This window comes from Cyprinus carpio, chromosome A12 (assembly GCF_018340385.1).
Source record: "Cyprinus carpio isolate SPL01 chromosome A12, ASM1834038v1, whole genome shotgun sequence".
NCBI classification, from domain to species: domain Eukaryota; kingdom Metazoa; phylum Chordata; class Actinopteri; order Cypriniformes; family Cyprinidae; genus Cyprinus; species Cyprinus carpio.
The window spans coordinates 546952-557785 of record NC_056583.1 but is presented as its reverse complement, the minus strand read 5'-3'; positions in this window follow the sequence as shown (position 1 = coordinate 557785).

The window sequence follows — 10834 nt, the reverse complement described above, 5'->3', positions numbered from 1 at the left end:
TCCAGCTGCGCGGAGAGCTAGTAAGAGAGATAAAACTCGGCATGAATACCTACAGTAAACCGCGTCTAAGACTTGATGGCTTGCTTGCAATTCGTCGTCACAGTTAGGACCTAGGTGTGCTATTTGATAGCAATCTTTCCCTAGAAAGCACATTTCTCGCATTTCTTAAAACTGGCATTTTTCCATCTCAGAAATATTATAATTATACCTATGCTCTAAATACAAATTGTTTGGGTGGTTGAATTGGGTGGTTGTTCGGCATGCTTAATTAAACAAACCTCCAGCTAGTCCAAAATGCAGCACGTAGAGTCTTACTAGAAACCAGGAAGTATGACCAATATTAGCTCGGTTTCAGTAAACAACTGCACTGGCTACCCTATTCAAACCTTGTATTGATGTTAAAATCGTGATGTATCATTATAAAGCCCTGAATGGTTTTAGCACCTACTGGTTAGGAATGAGCTCTGGGTTACATTCTAGTCCTCCATGTCCGCTGCATTCTCAAAAACTCTGGCAATTTGATAATACTAGATTATCAAAGTCAACGGCGGGTGGCAATCACTTTCCTATTAGCACTGAAACTCTGGAATAACCTACCTAACATTGTTCGGGAGGCAGACACACTCTTGCAGTTTAACCTAGATTAAAGACACCTCTCTTTAAACTGGGATTACACATAACACAACTAATACGCTTCTAATATCCAAATCAGTAAAGGATTTTTAGGCTGCTTTAATTAGGTAAACCAGAACGACAACCAAAGGGACAAGACCACAGGTTTCAGTTGAGTCCTCTGCAACAATCTGACTTTGCTGCAGCCTGGAATTAACTGCTTGATTTGTCTGGCCAGAGGAGATACTGGTACCCCAACTGAGATGGGGTCTCCCAAGGTTTTTTTTTTTCCATTCTGTCACAGATGGAGTTTTGGTTCCCTTGCCACTGTCGCTCGGGCTTGCTTAGTTGCGTAACATCATTTACAGCAATATCATTGACTGATACAAATGATTGCACAGATAAACTTTAAACGAACTGAGCTGCATGATACATCACGAATGCATTTAACAATGTCAAGTGAGTGGTGTAAAGAATGTCAGTTTTATCCAAAAAACAGTATGAACATGAATCTGAAAAAGGTTTATTACGTTGGTTGGTGTACGTTGTCGAGTTCGGGAAAGGAAATGCCTAGTAAGTGCATAATTAAAAGGTTAATGTGATCATGACACATTAAAGTGAGTTAAAAATGCATTTGCTTGCCAGCGACCTGTCATTTTAGCTGCTCTAAACAGTCTCTGAGCTCTTTTATTTTGATCATATATCCAAGGTGAATTACTCAACAAAAGTTACCAAATCAAAGGTTACTATGTCAGAAAAAAACAACATTACATATTGAGCTCCTTACTTGATGTTAACATAAATTGCATGATTGTACTTATCATGCACATGTTAAAACTGGTTTGGGTGGAAGGAACCAAAACAAAAGTCTTTATAATCAATAATAATAATAATTCAATAATTTGTGTGGAAAGGAAGTATAAATGCATTGGTGTTAATACTTCAGTACCGTTAATTTTAGAGGACATCAGCAATGAAACAGGTACATGTTTTGTCGGTTTGAAATCTGAGCCTACGGTAGGTTGAACAAACGATGACTTAGTCTATTCAGCTTTGAAAATGGCTCACCTCTGAGAAATAACACTTTACTCTAGGTGTTGAAGTAATTTGTTAAGCGCTTTGGGTATTCCATCTGCTAAATGGATTAAATGTAAAAGGCCAAGAGTTATACATGGAATTTTTGCCATCTGAATCATAGTGTTAAATAGCACTCCATGTGCCAAGAGTACTCTGAAAAAAGGCTGCTTATCTATTTATCTAGGTAAACGCTGCCTTGGTTGCAATCTACTGTATAGTAGGTCCATACTGAAATAGGAAAGTAGAAAAAGGCTGACCTAAGTGGAGAGCAGAGTTAAAAGAGAAATTAATCAAAGACTGTGTGAAGACCTGAACCATTATGGGGGTTTGACGTAAAAGCAAACGTAAGTGAAAGCCTACGAGTTAACAAGACCAAAAACACAGCCTTTGTGAAGCAATAATGTAAAACTAAACACTACAGTCCTATGACACAAAGCGACTATTATCTTTGTTCCGTATCGGTGTAAATTACACTTCCATCTGAATACAGGTGTTGCGAGGTTTGGCATTTGTCATCAGGGTGCGGGGATCAGCCTTCACGGATACACAGGCCCTTGAATCCCAGTAGAGGTACATAATCTTTCGTAGGTACGGAGTATTCCAACATCCCAGCCGCTTAAGAGACACATACCATGTTGTGCGCATCTGTTGGAAGCGTTTTGAACGGTTTGTTACACAGTCAAAGTAAAAGTGCATGATTTTTACCAAGCTTACCCAAACATAATGTGACAGGCGCGTTGGATGGTTAACAAAACAGCCGCAAGATTTTAAATTGGCTTACATATAGTGGCCCCATTTCCATCAAGGAAGGAATCTGTGATATATACTTCATATATACGGTATCATAATGCCTTGTATATACTGTAATCTATGGCCTTGGAACAAAATAGCATAAACAACAGACGCACAAGGCCCATAAAAGCCATTGATCAGCAAACAGGTTACGTTTTAGAGGACAAAATATAAAACCCTTCAACACACAATTAAGTGTATTTTAAAATCTAAAGTATTTACAAAACAACTGGTACGTCACAAGTGAAAAGGCAATATACAAGTATAAAATAAAGTCAGAAGGTGTAACTTGTAAGGGAGTAGTTTATTTGCCAAAAATGAAAAAAAATTAATGATCATTAATTATCGGCTCCATCCAGCCATTCCACACCCGTAAGTACCTTCTGTCATGACATCGACTCAAATTAAGAGAACTAAAGTTATATTTTTTGCATGAAAATTTCTATCAGACGAAAGACTAACAAGGAGAGAAGAACTTGTTGAATAAAGTAGTTTTTTTTTTGTTTGTTTGTTTCTTTGCACACATAAACATATTCTCTGTAGCTTCATAAAATTAAATGTTGAAACCACTGATGTCACATGGACTATTTTAACTATTGTTATCATGTCCTTGCTTCCTTTTTGGGCCTGAACATAGAAGTTGGGTTGTTGTCTATGCAGGGTCAGAAAGCTCTCAGATTTCAATAAAAAATATCATAATGTGTGTTCCAAAAATAAAACAAAGGTCTTACGGGTTTTGCCAGACATGAGCATGAGTAGTTATAACAAAATTTTCATTTTTTGGGTGAACTATCCATTTAATTATGTCAAATTAAAAGTTTTACTTTTAAATAGTTTTTAAAAAATAATTTTTAATTATCTTTTCTCATGCTTTAAAGAACTATAGTATATATTTATTTACAGTTTACATATGATAATGCACTTCAAAGACAATAGAAGTAATTATGAAGTTACATAGAAATATGTACTTAACTTCTAGGTCAATGCTAACTAAATGCATTTACTATAAATTTAAACTATAATACATGTTCATTTAATTTTAAATACCATGCAATTAGTGTACTGTTGTCTGATTGTTTGCAATGACATCATTCTTCAGTATTACATGGCATTTATTTATTTTAACTCAAAACAAAACAGCAAAAATGTTAAGATGGCAGGAATGGAAGTTGTATACTTCAGTGGGCAACATGAGCCAGCGGAGCAACTGCCTTTGATAAAAAATACCAGCAAAGCTTTGTGTAGTTTAAAAGTTAACAAAACAGCACTTTACAAGTCACTTTGCAGAAAAACAAAATTATAAGTAACTAGGGGTTTTTAATCAATATTTGGATGACTTTTTGAAGTAGATGTATATAAATTTTAACCTTGTCTAAACACTAGTAAAAAAATACATGTACTAAAATGTATGCAAAGAATAAGATTTACTTTCATGCTAAGTAATACAAATACATTTACATATTTATGTACTTAATAACAATACCCTGCGATTGTACTTTTAGTATACTGAACCTGGTATAATTAAAGTCTGCTAATTTGGAAGACTAATTTTGTAGTTCAATGCACATTACTTGTGCAGAAGTAGTACTGAAGTCCAACTAAAGAGTATACTTAATTATATATTTGATTGTGTTAAGTTTATTTGTTTGTGAGTAGTTAGTGAGTAAGTCCAAAAAATCCTGCATTTAAAGATCAATATGTGTTCAAAGTTCATACAATCCTCATCCATAGTGACTTTAAAAATACATTTTAGGCTTAATAATTAATTAATAAATGTGGATTGTGCACAAGTAGTACTCCAAATTAAGTTTAATTATACTTTTTATATCACTTTAGGTGTCGAGCAATTGTCAGTAAATATGTTAATAGATTATGCGAAAGATCAGACATAACATTATGACCACCTTCCTAATATTGTGTTGGTCCCCCTTTTGCTGCCAAAACAGCCCTGACACGCCTCAAGACATGGACTCCGCTAGGCCCTGAAGAAGGTGTTCTGTAGTGTCTGGCACCAAGATGTTTAGCTTAGCAGCAGATCCCTTTAAGATGCCTGTAAGTTTGCCTGTAAGTGGGCACATTAGTCCTGCACACTGGAACAGAGAATTATCCTCCTCACACTGCCTCCCGCTGGTTGCATACTGCTTCCTAAAGTGCATATTGGTGCCATGTGTTCCCCAGGAAAGTGATGCACATGCATTCGCCATCTACGTGATGTAAAAGAAATGTGATTCATCAAACGAGGCCAGATTCTTTCATTTGCTCCGTGTTCCAGTTCTGATGCTTGTTAGATTGTTAGCTGATGGAAGTTTGCTATTGGTTGAAAAAGCATGAAGCTCCACCCCCCTGTTTATTTTTGGATCGTTACAGAGTGAATAAGATTCTCAGCAGAGAATGAGAGGATTATGGTTTCGCGGGGCGGCCGATGCAGAGAAGTTGATTTGATTACTCTAACAATGCATTGTTTTAGAGAGATTGGGAGCTGATATTTCATTCTACAAGTTGACAAAATTTGTCATGAACACTTGAACAATTGGATTTTGAAGTTGTGTCCTTTCTTCTGTGAATTTGAGGCTACGTCCACACGAAGTCAGAGCTTTCCCTATCCAATGTTTTTTTTTTTTTCTCATCTCAAGAAATATCTGCTTCCACATGAAACCAGCAAAACCAACTACATAAAATGATGTAGTATACATGTCAGGCGAGCAGCATTTGCCGCTGTAATTCTGCCACGAGAGAGAAGAAGACTTGGACTATGCATAAACCATTTGCCCATAGTATATAAACGAACATGGAACAATACATTTTTAAATCTGTGTTAATGTTAGTTAATAAAAAGACAATCGTTCAGTGTTTGTTCATGTTTTTTTGCTGTTAATGCTGACATAAGCGGTATCTGACTAGAAGGGGAGATGTGGGCTTATGACATCAAAATTTCAGTGAAAATATAATGGATTCGTTGTCCACCACGAAAATGCAAGGGCAGCGTTGTCAGATTTTATCCACTCTGGGACCCGTTTCAAAAAAAATTTAATCGACTTAATGTAAAAGTTCTATGCATAGATAAAGTGAATGGTGATTATTGTAAATTATTTAGTGTGTGGAGTGTCACATTGTTGATAACATAATTCATTGAGTTGGTGCATTATATGAATGTTTAAGCAGTTGAGTTCATGATTTTAATTCATTTATTATGTTTAAACAGAGTTTATTGTACATCAAGGTCCATATCAAATCGACTATCACTTTGATTATTGAGTAACATGATATGGATGTTGCCTGTTTTTTATTGCAGGCCAGGTTTTTGTATGCTATTGAATTCTTCTGGAGGGAAGATGGCGAGCCAAGCACCCTTGATCATTGGATCCATGGAGTTACTGATTTCTGAAGGATGTTTCAGATGATCCACTGCAGCTGTGTGGTAAGATCTCAGTGGGCCTTTGAGTTTATCCCCTATATTTTTGCCCCTATCAGCTCCTAAATTTCAGATAGGGATTTTATTTTTTTATTTTTTATTTTTTTGAAACTGATTCAGATTGTTTTTATGTTATCTTCAAAACTGGATTGTGAAACTTGGAAAAACTGAAACAAACACTGATTGCACACTACACTTTACTGATGTTCTTGCTACAACAGTTGTGTTAAATATATATTGTGCTCATTTCAATACAGTTCATGTGAAATGGTAATCAAATTGCATATTGATAATAACTTCCACTTATATACCATTCACCAACTTAGAATCCATTTGCTTTAAGTTTGAGTATTTGATCCTAGTGTGTACTTTTTGCTTTAGAGAGGGGTACACTTCCTTGGACCATTTTTGATAGATACTGACCACTGCAGACCGGGAACACCCCACAAGAGCGGCAGTTTTGGAGATGCTCTGACCCAGTCATCTAGCCATCACAATTTGGCTCTTGTCTAATTCGCTCAAATCCTTACACTTGCCCATTTTGCCTGCTTCTAACACATCGACTTTGAGGACAAAATGTTCACTTGCTGCCAAATACTGTATATCCCATACACTAACAGGTGCCATGATGAAGAGATAATCAGTGTTATTCACTTCACCTGTCAGTGGTCATAATGTTATGTCTGATCGGTGTTTACTTAGTATTTTTTTTTTTTTATATATAAATATATATATATATATATATATATATATATATATATATATAAAACGTTTTTTTACTAGGGTACATTTTAAAATTTTGATTTGAAGAACCCCAGGGGACTGGCCTCTGACATCATCTCAAACGATAGTTAATGTTTATGGAGAGAACACTGTTGGTTTGAAGTGAGAGCAGGAGCACTCTTGTTACCGTGGTGACTAGAGATTTCCCATGCACCCTGTAGAGATGAGAGGAGACATGAAAAAAAGAGAATAAGCGTGTAGAGATTGCTGTGGAAATCTTGATGACTCTTGGCTTAGTTCATTAGTACACCAGCAAAACTCATAACAAAAACATCTTAGCTGAGAGTTTATTTGCTGTTTTGTTTTACCTTATTTAAGCACACACAGGTCTAGGCTTTACAGGGTTTCTTTCAAATTAATTTCAGGTAAGCCACATCTAAAAAACAACATACTAGATTGGATACTCTCAAAATTCCCTTAACATTTGTCCTGGATTTTTGAATATCAATAATAATAATAATACAATGGAAGACTGAGATGTTGTCACACTTTACTCTAGTGAATATTGCTCAGTGTAGATTTATAGTTTTTATAGACAATTTCTATACACATACATTTCCCCACCATTATTGTCTTGAAAACAATAGCATTCCTAGTTCATTGATACTGGTACCTTTAGCTATATAATAATAATAATAATAATAATAAATAATAATTATGAAACACTATATTCTACAGAATATCTTTAACCTACTTAAAATGTTTTTATACATTATTAATGGATCGTTATAATTCTGAAACTTCCAACATGTGCAATCAAGCCTCTACAAATGAACATAGCAGCATGACTGGGCTTCAGTGAACCAAAGAAAGCCCACTTCACACCTTTTTTATATCTTTGCACTGCCTACCAGTTGCTGCTTGCCTATAGAATAGCCTCGGGGCTCCCTGCACCCTCCTACCTTCACTCTCTCTCTTACAAGTCTACATCCCCTGTAGATGCCTGCATGGCACAAAATTTCCAGAACATTTTCACTCACCGCCTCCTGGCTAGTGTAATGATCTTGTTAACCCTATCCGGACAGTCTAATATCAGGTAATATTCAAGAAACAACTGAAAAATCATCTCTTCATCTTTTCTGTGAGCATTTAACTGCATACTTCTGTGCATACTTTTACTATTCTTGTATCGCTCCTTCATCTAGCTTCTACTATTCTGGACAATATATGAAATTGTATATTGCTAGTGCTTCTCATGTTATTGCTTCTTTATGATAAATCACTTGTTGGATTCCACATTTGTAAGTGTATTTGGATAAAAGCATCTGGTAAATGAATAAATGTAAAAACTTCAAATTATTGGTACTAACAGTTCTTGTAACATTGTAATAGAACCCATGTGACATCTTATACTGGCCAGACATTTGAAAAGCGAATAAGAGAACGTCGGAGAACGCTTTGGGACGCTTTGAACATAAGCTCACAAGCTATCTGTCTCCACGGCGCGGCATCATCTTTAAAGTCTCTCCGTGCTACCAGGGAGACTGCCCATGGCATTGGCCTAAGCCGGATCTGTGGACCATCCTAAATGCTAAGAGGTCCTCGGCCAAAAAGCCCTGACACCACTGGCCCAGGGCTTATGAGGGCAGTCCCCTCTGGGCTGCAGCGGGTTACACCGCATTACATGGTGTCTGTCTCGCCTCAGTGCCCTCAGGAGATCGTCATGCCAACCCTGCCGGAGTTACAGGATGCAGTGGTCTCCTGCGAGCATCACTCTCAGTTACCGCCCAGAAACGTGCGCGGTCGAGAGGTCTCTAGAACAGTTAGTAGCGGCCGTTTCCTGCCGGTCCACCGTTACAGGGCACTGAACTAGCTGCTCTAATTACACCAGAGGTCAGTCTTGAGAGACTGATTGCCTTAATAGACTATTTGGCAGCTTGGAAACTACTTCCAAATGTGTCTCAATGGGTCCCGCACATTGTAAAGAGAGGCTACAGAATCCAGTTTGGTTCTCCACCGCCTCGTTTCAACGGGGTTATTCCCACTCTGGTGGGTTAATGGGCGGACCCTGGATAGGGAAGAGGAAAGTAGACACTCTCCTGAGGAAGGAGGCCATCGAGGTGGTTCCTCCTCATGACAGAGAGTCCAGGTTCTACAGCCGGTTCTTCATAGTTCCAAAATGGAAGGCTGCGTCCCAGTGTTCCTGTGGCTCAGTGGTAGAGCATTGTGTTAGTAGCGCAAAAGGTTGTGGGTTCGATTCCCCGGGAACACGTGTTAGGTAAAAAAAAAAATGTTAGCCTGAATGCACTGTAAGATGCTTTGGATAGAAGTGTCTGCTAAATGCATAAATGTAATGTAATGTAATTTTAGATTTGCATCAGCTGAACTGCTCAGTCAGGCGCGACTAAGAAGTTCAGGATGCTCACTCTCTCAAGCAGGTCGTGGTCTCAGATCAGGTCTGAGGACTGGTTTGTCACGATCGATCTAAAAGCCACATACTTCCATGTCTCCATCCTTCCCACTGGATCGAGTTGATCCTCACCACAGTCAGCGAGAGTGAGAGACGGCCGGTCACTCACTGTCAAGCAGTTTCCAGAGACTGCTGGGTCTGATGGCAGCTGCGTCCAACGTGATACCACTTGGCCTGCTGCACATGAGATCCCTACAGTGGTGGCTGAAGACCAAGGGGTTCTCCCGAGGGGAAACCCACTTTGCATGATCAAGGTCACGCGCTGGCGATGTCTACGTGCCTTGGACATGTGGAGAAACCCTTAGTCGTTGTCTCAGGGCCCGGTGCTGGGAGCTCCTTGTTGCCGCGATAACGCTAGTGACTGACGTGAAGTGGCCACCCTTCCCGCGGTCTGTGGAGTGGTCGGCATCTGACATGGCATATAAACTTCCTGGAGATGCTGGCCATGCTTCAGGCACTAGAACACTTTCTCCCAGACCTAAGAGGTCACCATGTGTTGGTGCGCACTGACAACACATCAGTGGTCTCTTATATCAACCACCAAGGGGGTCTGCGCTCACGCAGATCCATACCAGATCCTTCTGTGGTCCCAGGACAAACTCCCCTCCTCGGCTGAGAGAAGTTCACATTCCTGGGCATTTTTTAATATGGGGAGCAGATATCCTGTCGAGGCAGGGGCCGAGGAGCTGGGAATGGCGGCTTCCACACCCAAGGTGGTGAAGCAGATTTGGAGAGTTTTTTGCCAGGCTCAGGTGTGTGGACTGTTTTATGCACTCAAGAGACATTGCACTGTCCCCCTCTGGTTCTCTCTCTGACTCATCCAGCTCGAATCTAGGAAACTCTACTCCTTGAAGTGGAAACTTTTCAATTCTTGTCTTGCGAAGACCGCCAGCTCGACCCAGTTAAGTGCCTGGTTGGTACAGTGCTGGAGTTCCTGCAGGTCCGCTTTCTCCGCAAGAGGGGTTGACCCACTCCACCCTGAAAGTCTACATGGCGGCCATTGTGGCCTACCACCGCTCCTCTGGGTGTGGCCAGTCAGTGGGCAGACACCCCTAGTTATAATGTGATCCTCCCGGGATTGTGCCAAGGCTGAGGCCTCCGGGTACATTCCTCCGTGTCCCCACGCAGGGACCTGGTTGTGGTGCATTTTTATATTTGGACATCTGATGGACTCCTCACTCTTGGTTCTTGAGATACAGACCTTGTGAAAAATTGTCTATAATCTATTGTGAAGACAGAAGTATATATATATATATATATATATATATATATATATATATATATATATATATATATATATATATATATATACTTATATATATATACTTATTATACAGTACATATTTAATTATTATATATATATATATATATATATATATATATATATATATATATATATATATATATATATAAATTAAATATGTATGCTTTTTTTTGTTGTTTTTCTAAAACAGTTCAAGATTCACCTGGAAGTAAAAAGGACACTGCTATGTTGCTGGCCAGCATGTAAAAAAACAAATGCTTCACAGTACATTGTTACTTCAGCCACAGGAAAGCTCTCTTATGCAAATCACTGCATGTTTATCCAGAGGGGGCTAAAGCATATTTCTCATTCACACAGCATTCAGCCTTAAACTTGATAGCCTTTCAGAGCTCAGATTTGTCCAAATACAAGCATAGCACATTCGAAGCACTGAGGGAAAAAAAAGTATTAATAATAATTATATATATATTAATAAAATTTTTTT